The following is a 12,860-nucleotide window of genomic DNA, read 5'->3' as shown; positions in this document are numbered from 1 at the left end:
GTTGTAATGAGGGCCATGGTAAGTGAGGAGTCTAGATAAATACCTAACGTTTTGACCCCCTTCGATATCCTTATATTATTGCCGTCGATGTTGAAAGATGAGAATTGTCCGTCAAGTTTGTTGAGTCTGGGCTGTGAACCTGGTAGATGGCACTTTGAGTTTTTTTGTTTCCCTGAAGCCCACCTGGGAGGAACCACCACACTAATCCTGACACTAGTACTGCCCTTTGTGCCTGTCCCATTTATTATTTTTCCCACTCACTGCACACATTGGCAAGTAAAAGACTTTCAAGTTAGGCTTGCATTTTTAGATGTTAGCAGAAGGACGCTGGGGACTTTGCCGCACCTTATATTAAGATGCATTGCTTCTATGACCCTACATCGATAGGTGTTTTTTAAAAATAATTGTCCCCCCAAACCCCACATTCCTCATATTATAAACAATACCCGACCTCCCACCCAACCCAGGCAATTTTTGGTTCTGATTTTGCTTACTGTATTTAATTGATAGATGCAAAACTAAAATTCCCTTAATGCAGTTGGTGGGAAAATGAAAATCCATGCTGCTGTAGTACTTGTGCAAGGAGAGCAGACTAAAACAAATAATTAAAGAAGAGCATGAGTGAAGCAAATTCTAATCCTCGGAAAAACATTTTATAATGCCCTCATATCAAGATTTATGGTTAGTAACATGCGGGAAGAGAAAACATATCCAGCTCATTATTAGTAATAATCCTTGATTTTTGAGTATTCGAAATACTCTCTTCCAGGATCAATCTCCACATCACTAATGCTCTCCTTTAGTTATTATTTTAGCATCATCAGTTAACTGGTGCCTTAATTGAAATTGCCAGAAGTAACCAAAAGAAAATAAGAGCAATGGTGGTGAGGCTCAGACCAAGCACTCTTGGCTGGCTACTTCCTCCAGTGAGGGTGTCCTAACCTTTAGTCCACCATTGCTCTGTGTATGATGCATGCCATCATGCTTACATGTCTGAGGACTGTGCAGCTTTGGGAATTGTGGACATGTCAATGTGAACCAAAAACTCTTCCAAATACCACATCATCATCCATTTGTATTTAGGCATAAGCCATAACAAAATTGCATACAACCATAAAAACAGCCATTTATTTCTGTAAATACATAATAAAACAAATTCAAAAGTTAAAATAGACTTACAACTATCATAACGAAATCATACAATTGAATGTATAAATGTCATCCGTGACGACCATGCAACCCCTAAATATGTCATTATTAAGATAAGGCATTTTGTTACAACATAAAAATAAAAAATACACAACAACAAATACTATTAGTGAACTCAGTATATGCATAAAACACAAATAAAATAAATGAAAATGCTTTCCCTCTGCCCCCAGCTGCACATTTAAAGAGACCTGTTAGGTGTTTATTGAGGTTTTCGATGCTTCTAATCTTGCCTCCTCTTGAAATGCAAATGCATGCAGTGCAGTATGGGGCAGTGGACAGATGAACACACTCTGAGCGTGGAGTGAACCATAAAAAAGTCACCATCTGCCGGAGAATTCTGTGCAAACAATATGTTTGTGTATACAGACTGAATTGACCCCTGTTCAAATAATGGGCCTCATTACGAGGTTGGAGGTAGCCATGGTGCTATTGGCACCATGGCTACCCCCTTACTGCATTCCAGGTCCGGGTTCTCGAAATAGGGATTTACTGGGTCATTCCAACCTTGGAGGACCCGGTAAGTCCCCATTCCGAGAACCATTCCCCATTCCCTGGTAAAGCCAGGCGCCCATAGTGGGACCCGCTAAGGGACCACGGAATATGGATGTAAGGGATTACCGGCACCAGCACCCTTACTGGTAATCCCTTACCTCCAACCTTGTAATGAGGCCCATTGTGTTTATTGCTGCGGACATGGCTATGACAATGCATTCGGTGGTGAAAGAAAAGCCCAGATTTGTATTATTATTATTCTTGCGATTACTACTATTATTATGATTGCCATAGCCAGTGATTCCAGTGTTAGAAGAATGGATAGAATGAACAAATGAAAGGAGATTATTGATTATGAAATGCAAATGCTGCAGTTCTGACTGCTCACTTCTCCCGAGCAAGTGAGCTAACCTATAAACCATCAATTCCCTTGTATTGCATGAGAACTGTGCACCTGTGTCCACGGCGGACTAGGCATGCAGGTCCAGCAGCTTAGACTCCTTCTGAATGGCCAGGAGGCACCTAGTAGCGAGTGTACAGCAACATTTTGCACAGCTGCGTCAGCAATGTATCTGGGCGTGAGATGTATCATTTAAAAGGCAGGTTTTGGTTACAAAAAAAGAAGTGCTGTGTTCAAGCATTATGGGGCCGATTCATGGAACAAATGTGCGCCGAAAATCGTGGCGCAAGCCGGCGCGTGCGATTCATGGAAGGCCCTGCGCGAGTTTCCCCCAGGAAGTGCGTCAATTCCGTGCATGTTGCACACGGGCGCACACATCATTGCAACATCCAGAACGCTGTGCGCAAGGCGCACAGCGAAAGCACAAAACGTTAGCGCATACACCAAAAAGGGGGCAGAACACGGGGCGTAACGCGCAGAATGGGAAACAACATGTGAAAATAAGGGCATAACTGGGGATGTACTGCTGGGAAGTACAAGCAATGCCCACATGCACGCGAACCACACGTATTCATGGAATCGAATAGGGGAAACACATGCACGGCCAAAGACATGCACAGGCATAAACACGTCCGGCACACGAAGGCAGGCGTAGCATCCCTACGCATTACAAAAGTGTGCGCAAACAAAAAACAAGTATATACAGCAACGATGAATGTCCCATTCTGTGGCCCCCTAGGAGAAATGACGTGTCACGCAACGCACAGGCATCCCCAAAAAGCAAGAAAAAGAGATAAGCGACCCCTGTTGCCCACGTGCATGTAAAAAAACACACGCAGTATGCTGTGGCAGCCAGGAGCCCAAAAAATACGTACGTGATCAACACGCAGGCTAGTATGCCTGTAAAAAAAGGGGTATGCGACAAACATGGACACCCACAGTGGGAAAAATAGCGTGTGCGACTCACTGTCTGCCTTGCGTGTAGAAGAAGAACGCGTAGCCAACACCCACCCGCTGTGAAGTAATCACGTGTGAACCGCAACGCCTGGAAAACACATGCACCGCTTCCCACGAAAAGCACGTACAGAACGATGGAAACCCACATGGGTTCTTCAACCCGTGCCAAACACGCTTACACGCTAAGGGCCTTTCCTCGAATTATACGCTGACATGCAGTTTTGTCACATGCCAAATCACTCCGTATCAAGCTGGCCACGCGACGACGCACGGAAGACCATGCTCCTGCCCAGAAGGCCATTTTCCTGCCCCCAGAGCCCCGAGCACGCTCCCACCTGCCATCTGCTGCTGCCTGCCTGCTGGCCACATGCCCTGCTATTTGGTGCCTGCACGTCAGCCATCTGCAGGGGTCAAGTTGCTGTGACCACCCCTGCTGGAACAGAAGACTCCAGACTGAAGTTCCATCGCTCCACAGCCCAGCACCAGGACCCAGATGCCCACCCACACCTGCATCAGGGGTTGCCATGTCGGGGGAAACACCATCACAGACCACTGGCAACCCCCAGCCAGAGAGGCAGAGGGCTACCAGCTTCAGTGCTGCAGAAGTTGGTATCCTGGTGGAGCAAGTCCTGGTGAATTATGATGGCCTCTTTGGAAGTTCACGCGCCGACAATGAAGGATGGAAGAGGATCTGGAAGGACATTGTGGCTGCCATCAACGTGGAGGGGGTGGCAGCCCGTGACATGCAACATGTCCGGAAGCGCTGGGAGGACTTCAGGTCCAGGACCCTCAGCAAGGCCCAGCGCCTCTTGAAGGCAAAGCATGCAGAGGGGACCCAGGTCCGCCTTACCAACATCCAGATGAGGGACCTGAAATGCATACACCCACAGCTCCGCCTCCAGGTCCTTCAGAGGCAGACCCCTCCGGAGTCGAGCGGTAAGTGTCCATGCGTACTGATTGGACACAGTGCATGTTGAGGTGTGCCAGGAGTGTTCAGGTTGGGTATATGTCTTGAAAGGCCCATATATGGATGTGTATGTACAGGGACATGAGCCTGCCGCATGTGAGTCCAGTCATGTGTGAGGCACATCAATGGTGTATGTGTTCAAATGCATGATGGCCAAATGCATGTGTAGGTGCACACATGTATACATTTCTGTGTACGTACTGTGGCATGGTTGTGGTGTGACACATGGATGTTGGTTCCACCTTCATGTATGTGCACAATGTACATGTGCGTGTGTTTATTTGACATGTGTGCCACTGTGATACACCATGGATGCATGTGACACCCACATGTAGGAGGCAGATTGGCAGATGTGACATGGATGCCGATGATTTCAGTGGGACAGGTGGTGGCGATGTACAGATGCATGTATGTCTGGTGGCGTGTGTGCATGTGTTTGGCACTCCCCGTGTTGCATGTGATGTCAGGCTAACCTTCGGATGCTCATGCTGTTGTATGTGTATGGATGGTGCTGCCTGCTGCAACATTCCTGTTAATTTGCACATTTGTGGGGGTTCAAATGATAGGTGTGGTGGGGATTGTGATGCCATGTGTGAAGTTTGACACTACCACTTATGTGCAACTGTCATGTGTGTATCAGAACATTGTACAGTGCCCTGATGCCTGGGTTCTGTCTCTCCCTGTCTGCAGCGTCAACTGATGAAGAGGGCGGAGACGGTGCTGTGGAGCACAGCGGAAGGGATCCCACCACCAGCTGGAGACGCAACGCCCAGCTCCCCTCCCATGTTGTCATCTCGTCGGGGAGTGAGGGGTCTGGTGCCGAGTCTGCGGCCGCAGCTGCCAAGGGTAGTTCCAAGAGGCGGAGGTCGGAGGTGGACTCCTCAGCATCAGAAGGGGCAGCTGAGACCACACAGGGGCCTATGGAGGAAGATGGCACCGAGTCATCCAGGTTGGTGGAGTGTTTGGTTGAGGAGGAGCCCGTGGAAGGGCACACACGGGGTCTGGAGGGGGGATTCCACTGGTGCTAGTGGTGCAGTCCAGGGGCAGGGACAGGAGGCAGCACAGGCGGCCGCGGAGGTGCCTGTGTGTAATCATGTCCCCGATCCTGTGACTGCATCATCCCGCACCAGCAGGGATGCCTTCGTCCAGACCCGTTTTCAGTGGGGGGATCCACTAAAAACAACTGTCCCTCCTCTTCCTGCGGATGTGGCAATCCAGGACCGTGTTGAGCCTGTCCTGGCTGGGGTGGCGTTGCGTCAACTTGGCATCCGGGATAACGTGCAGGGTTCTGGCTAGGAGGAATCACGGTGCTGGGTTCCTCCGTGTGCTGGACCTTCTACCAACCCCCTCCTCAACTGAACCCCTTATGCGCCAGTCATCCTCCGTGCCATCTTCCTGCCCACGTATCACCTGGCCACCCTGTGGAGCTGCCCCTGACCCAGCAGCCAGGCTGGTGGAGGTCACATCCCTGCCACAGTCGGGAGTTGGAGGTCCAGCAGGGGTGGTCACCACAACAACTGAACCCCAGCAGGAGGAGGACGTGCAGGCATCGACAGACAGGGCACGTGCACGGCAGCAGCCGGCTCAAGGTGTGAGCGGTGATAGCTCAGGGCCATCAACATCACAGGGGCAGGCATCAGCCAGAGGGCAGGAGGACCCTTGATTGGGTGTGTCTTCCATGTGGCAACGGTTGGGCCGGCAAATAGATGCGGAGCGGCAGCGGGCGGAAGAGGCGCGGCTCACTATGGCTAGGGCGGAGAACTCCATGCACAGGGCATTGAGGCAGGTTGAGTGCCTCGAGGAAATTCGCAGGAAGTTGGAGGTGGACATGGCTTTATCCCTGCGAGACCTCGGGGCCAGGGAAGAGGCCCGCCTCCAGGACGTTGAAGAGGAGTTCGATGATGCCCTGGCCCAGGACATCAACAAGTGAGCCGTTGGACTTGCCCGCCACCCTTGTATATAGTTCATTAGTGTACGTTTCCTTTATATTTTTTTTTATTTGGGGTGCATGGACTATGCCCCACATTTTTGTATATAGTTATTTATTAGGTAGGGTTTTTTGTAGGTTTCCTTTGGATTGTTGGGCTCATAGAACCTTGGATGTTCTTTTGTAAATAGTTTTCGATGTGGATTTCATTTTCTTGGACCCATGGTGGAATACTTTGCATTTTTTGAACTCTGAGGTTTTTTTTTATGGACAGACCCATAGGAGCCATTTTACTTTGGATTTTATTGGTTGCAGCATTTATTTTATTTTTTTCATTTTTGGAGTTCTGGACTTATTATTGTGTGATTTAGTTTTATTCATTTCGTTGATTCTTCAATACACTTTTTTTCTATACTTTACTTGTGTGGTCTTCTATCATTTGTTTTGTGCATGTCACAATGTTGTTTTTCACAGTCATGTGTCACCATTGTGTGGGTCTGAGGGACATGTATTCATGGGCATGCTGGTTATGTATTTTCTATCATGACTTTGGGAATTCAATGTGGGGTGTTTGGACTGGGGTGGCCTGGGGTGGGATTTGGGTGGCCATAAGGCACATGGGTCTGGAGTGTGATGATGTGTCGGGTGGGGGGACATGAGGCGGGGCTTGCTGGCAGGTGCCCGTCACTGCTGGGTGGATGGTGGTGCAGGGGGACATAAGTCGGGGCTTGCTGGCAGGTGCCCGTCACTGCTGGGTGGGTGGTGGTGCAGGGGGGACATGAGTCTGGGCCTGCTGGCAGGTGCCCGTCACTGCTGGGTGGGTCGTGGTGCAGGGGGACATGAGTCGGGGCCTGCTGGCACGTGCCCGTCACTGCTGGGTGGGTGGGGGTCCAGGCGGACATAAGTCGGGCACTCACAAGTGCGCTCACAAGTGCTTGGTGCCATGTGGGCTGCCTGCAGGGCATGGGGAGGGTTGTAGGGTAGTCCGCTGTGGTGTGGGCTGCCTGCAGGGCATGGGGAGGGTTGTAGGGTAGTCCCCTGTCGTGTGGGCTGCCTGCAGGGCATGGGGATGGGGGAAACGGCACACCCGGGAGGGCCCACGATGCCAAATTGCATGTGAAACTTCCAGCGCACCCCCCAAATAGACATTCCCCGCTCGCCCAAGGCCTATCGCATGTAAAACTCCCTGCGCACCCCCCAAATACACGTTCCCCGCTCGCCCAAGACCTATCACGTGTTAAACTTCCTGCACACATCCCAAATTCACTTTCCCTGCTCGTCCAAGGCCTATCGCGTGTAAAACTCCCCACGCTCCCCCAAATACATGTTCCGCGCTCGCACAAGGCCTATCGCGTGTAAAATTTCCCACGCACCCCCAAATACACGTTCCCCGCTCGCCCAAGGCCTATTGCGTGTAAAACTTCATGCGCATCCCCCAAATACACGTTTCCCACTCGCCCAAGGCCTATCGTGTGTAAAACTCCCTGTACACCCGCCAAATACATGTTCTCTGCTCGCCCAAGGCCTATCGCGTGTAAAACTTCCCGCGCACCCCCCAAATACACATTCCCCGCTTGCCCAAGGCCTATCACGTGTAAAACTTCCAGTGCACCCCCAAAATAAACGTTCCCCGCTTGCCCAAGGCCTATCGCATGTAGAACTTCCTGCAAACCCCCCAAATACATGCAGGCACCCCATCCACCCTGGGCATGCTTCACAGGCAGCCCACTCACCCTCCCCATACCCCACAGGCATGCCATCCACCCTGGGCATGCCCCACAGGCAGCCCATGCCACAGGGGGGTGCTTTTTCTATGCAATTTACCTGGCGCGAGCGGGTGCGTGTATTCCATGGGGTGCACAGGGAGTTTTACATGCGATGGGCCTAGCGGGAGCGGGGTATGTGTATTCTGGGGCGTGTGCAGGGAGTTTTACATGCGTTTTTCGCTGGCGCGAGCAGCGTATGTGTATTCCGAGGGATGTGCAGGGAGTTTTACATGCAATGGGCCTGGCGCGAGCGGGGCACGTGTATTCTGGGGCATGCACGGGGAGTTTTACATGCGTTTTCGTGGTTGGGGGATTTATGCTGGTCCACTTGCCTTTGCGCGAGGTACTGGATTTGTGCGATTTCTTTGGTACAAGGGGCGGGGTTAGGGGTGTAACTGACGCTGCTGCAGGATCGCTGCGTCACTCTGCTCCACGGCTGCTTATGGATGTAATCCATGAATACGCTGTGCGCCTAAATGGGTTTTGGCGCACGCGGCTGGCACAGACTGCCACACACGCACTCTGTGCGCCAGCCACTTGCACCACTTGTGCGCCGAATTCTATGAATTACCCCCTATATGTCAGTGCGCACGTAAATGACACAATAAGGAAACTGCGAATATGTGGCGAGATACACACATGCACACATCAACACAGACAGAAAGACACACGCTCGGCAACTCATAAACACACAGATCAGCAGAATCAAAGGAAGGAAAGCTGAAGAAAATAAAAATCTTTATATTCATTTTAAATTCTCTGGTAACTAAAGCGACAAACACGAAGTTGAAAGGAACTGCTATAAATGTGCACCACCAAATGCTTTTCATTATTCTCAGTCACTTATAAAGTCATTTCAGTAGGATTACTACTCGGCTGGTTATACAAATGTGTTATTTATCAAGGCCCCCTTCTGTTTTATGTCGGGCATGTCAGCAATGTTGCTATGTTCCATATTAACAAGGGATGCATATAGAATCCTTACTTTTTTCAGTTATGAATTAAGAACCAATCCCAGCAGAGGACTTAGCAATAAGCATGGATTCTGACATACCGAGAGCATGCATATGCATACAAAAATCAATGATGCAGTAAGGATTGCGAGACAAGTCAGAACGGAAACCTGTCAGCATTGGCACAGCAAACACAGGCGGATGCAACTCATACTGGTCAGCACCATCTGTGCAAAATAAGCAACCACTCACCGAACCATTCTAACTGGTATTCAGAAACAATAATAGAAGCTATATGCAGTCAAACATGCAGGCAGTTAACGTCAGGCTTAAATGTGCAAACTGTTGTATCCAGGGAGGGTGCAAGACTTGAGTGTGGTGATATTCCAAGGATATTCCCAAGACCATCCAATCAGGCTCTCTTCCAGACTGTATGTAAGGAAACATAATAAGTACACACTACAACAGTGACTAATACGGCTCATATTACCCAACCCTTCTCCTAATAACAATCCCTTAGAGACAATCTACCTCCACCAAGGAACCTGAGTCCAAAGACCAGTGATGATCACCCTGAGAGAGTTGACATGGGATGGAAAAAGCAAAACTGCAGTCTGTGGGACTACCCGAACAGCATGACCGCTAAGGGAAACAGGAGCTGTGTTGTCACAACACTGAGATTCCAAGTATGTCAGCAATACAGAGCATTTATCCAGAGAAGAGGGAAGGAGACACAGTAGAACACAGAAAATAAATCTATACAAAAACTCAAAAGCAATATTACCAGATATGAGGGTGTTCCAAGAGCAGGTCAATACAGAGGCCAGAGGTTTTAAGTCCTATCAGTCAATCCACAAATAGGGTCAAGGGCAGATCCGAGGTCAGAAGCCAGGTACAGCAAATAAACATTGCCAGAGGGATCCTCAAGCACAGCAGAGCCAGAAAATGGACCTTGAGGTTGGAATCCAGAACGTCTGCCCTCAGACAACAGGGTACAGGGCTTAGGGAGAACATCAGCCATGGTTGAGAAGCAAAATGCTCTGGCTTGTATCCCATTTGAATCCTGCATCAGGAGAAACATTGGGCATCGGAGGCATTACCCAATGCACGATGCAATTATGTCACTCTTGTAATAACCTCTCAAGATAATGCTGAACTTGTTGGTTAATGATTATGATTATTTTAATGTTATTGAACGTATCAATTGACTTCAAATCTAACTGCACAACCATGCAACAAGACCAACCAACCTTACCTGAAAGGCATTCATAAACTGCAGAAAATAGTGCACTTGTTTGTTTGCTTGTGAACAAAAGTAATTTAATAGCTATCAAACAAGCCTAAGTCAGTAAGTAATTACACTGACACAGTAACTCGATAATCACTCTTACTATGATACAGATATCTATCAATTCATCCATCCAAAGACTACACTGTATCCTTTGGTTACAACCCTAATGTGTCAGAAGAAAATGTGTTTTTGTCAGAAATAGTAGTAGTGGCCAACACGTGTTTCTCGTAGTTGTGATACAGTTATAGGGCACGATATGTAAGCTTTTTCAGGACCTTTGTAATATATTATATGTTGACATCAAAATATAAAATTCACAACGAAAAAATTCAGGGAACAGGGAGAAAAAGAAAAAAAGAAGGGAAAAGGGAAACACATAAATAAGAATACTCTTGTTAGATCCGTACAATCATAGTATTAAATGTGTGTTAATAATACATTTTGAAAATCACAAAAATTGTATTTGATACATCATTATATCCTCGTGATATCCATAGGTCAACTTGTGGACTACCTTTTGTCTGTTTTCAAAGAAGTGTGTTGAAGTTTTAAGTAGTTGAAGTGCACCAAGTAATTATTTCTCAATATCATTTCAGGAAGCATCTTTTTATTTGTATTGCCATTTTCCTAAATATCTACGTATACATTTGAAGAGATCATAAGTACCTACCTAATCTGAACCATGTTTATTTATTTGTTGTGACGTGTTCTCTAAAAGTGGACAAATATGTACTGTGTATAATTGTTTACAAATTGTCAGATTTAATGTGGTCTTTTTTTATAAACAAGACAGATACAATATCATAAATATACAATCAATGTACGGTTCTAGCAGGCATTCCCTGTGTTCCACATATTTCTCGTTACCTTTCATTTAGGTGATACATTTATTTTTACAGTAGGACAGAATAAGAGAACACATGTTACTAGATTTCTCATGAGATAATTATCTATACTTGCTAGTTGTTATGTAGAGGCAATATTGTAAAATGCCTCAAAAGCTAAATTAGTTGAGGCAACGTCCGGCTGTCTGCCCTCGGGCTGCCTCCACTGCCTCTGTCTGGCCACAGGTGGCATTTGATGGTCATGTACTTGTTCCACTCTATGAGGACTTGGAACTTGAAACCATCAATTCTCAAGAGCACTTGTAGGTGAGCAAGTGGTTGGTGTACTTGGGGCTCAGCTCCCAGTGGACAAGTCTAACTTACATGAGGATCTGGGGACTCAATATATGAAATTGTTCTGTGTTGGTGTAGCGCAGCCACAAGATGGTTTGCAGGGAAGGTCAATGAATGAAGAGATGGCGTACCCTTACAATCTGGAAGTTAGCAGGTGTGCCCCACCCACAGTAAGAAGAGTTTTATGACAATGGTTCCAAACCCGTACTTGATGTGAGTTCTGCTAGCCCACTGCCTGACCACAAGAAATTAACTTAACAAATAAAAATGTAATAGCAAAGCAGCTATTAGCAAATTAAACAAAGGAAGTAGCAGCCCTTGTAAAGGAAAATATTTCTGTGAAACCCCAATTGATAGTGGAGCCTACTCAATCCATATTTCATGACAGCCTCTGTTGGGTATTTTAGCGCTGACACAAAGTCAGTAGGATTCATAGGTTCAATGAGAAACCACAACCCCACTGCCAGAGCTGATGAGAGAAAATCGTCTGCTTGAATCTGTGCTCATGAAGTCATTGGTCTTATTAACTCCTTTGATTGGAAACACTGGATAATGTTGGTGAGCTAAAGAAATCTGAACAAGACCGTACCAAAATGCATTTGAGCATGAGCATTCTAAAGGGTGGAACATGCTTACATTGGAAAAAGACCAGGATGTCATTTTGACTGACATTGCCTTTCATGCACGAGTGACTGGCAAACACAGTCAGTTGAAGAAATAGAAATGCCTAACAGTCCCATAACAATAGTTGCTATTTCAAACCAAGGAAGACCCAAGGAATTAGCAGGGGCTAATCACCTGTTGGCAACTGATAATCCAGTGATGATCAACCTTAGAAACTAAAGCACCACCAGAGCTTGCTGCCAAAGGAGTGACCATTGGTTTGCTTCCAGCAGCTGGCCCACTGTCCATATTAACTGCACAGATCCCAACATTGAAAAAGCCACATGTTGAATAGACTTTCAGCCTGATTCATGGAATTATTTGCGCGCCTTTCTGCCCGAAAATCCCTGTTTGAGGTATGGGGATTTTCGGGTAAATGGTGCGCAAATGTGTGTTTTACGCGCAAATAATTCCATGAATCAGGGTGAGAGTTCCTTATTATTAAAGTCAGTCCATTAATTTATACCACTGTAAGAGGGAATTAAATAAACATAGTATTTCTGGCAAGATGGGCAAATTGCATACTTCATCATAAAAAACCCAAGAGTGGCCAATTATTTATTGAACTCCAATTTGTCAACACATTCGTATATCGACAAACTATTTGTACTGTCTTAAAAAGTGGATTTATCCAGCCCGATATTTGGTAGGCAGGCCAGCATATTGCTTGGACACAAACTGGCTGAATCAAATCATGACCAATTAATAAATGCTTTCAGCTCCGTGAACAATGGAAATCAGTACAAACTGCTGGCCAAATTAAACGACATGGACTAACTGCAAAATAATCATCTGAACAGAGTCATAATGAGTGTGAAGAGTCCAAGTTGGTAGTCAGTAAGTCATACATTGGTAGCAAGGGTGGACACAGTCTAATTCATACATTTGGTATTGTTGTTGGGGTTGGAATGTGGCTGGCCGTCATAGAAATTACCATATGAGGTCTTTCTGGAGTTATTTGACAATTTTGATATTGTAGTATTCCAGAAAACATGGGCACTGGCTGCCTTTACTCAGGATGGATATTTCACAGTGTTTAGAGCTGCGAGACAAA

The sequence above is a fragment of the Ambystoma mexicanum genome, chromosome 6q, assembly GCF_040938575.1.
Source record: "Ambystoma mexicanum isolate Mex_15411 chromosome 6q, UKY_AmexF1_1, whole genome shotgun sequence".
NCBI classification, from domain to species: domain Eukaryota; kingdom Metazoa; phylum Chordata; class Amphibia; order Caudata; family Ambystomatidae; genus Ambystoma; species Ambystoma mexicanum.
This window is presented reverse-complemented; position numbering follows the sequence as displayed.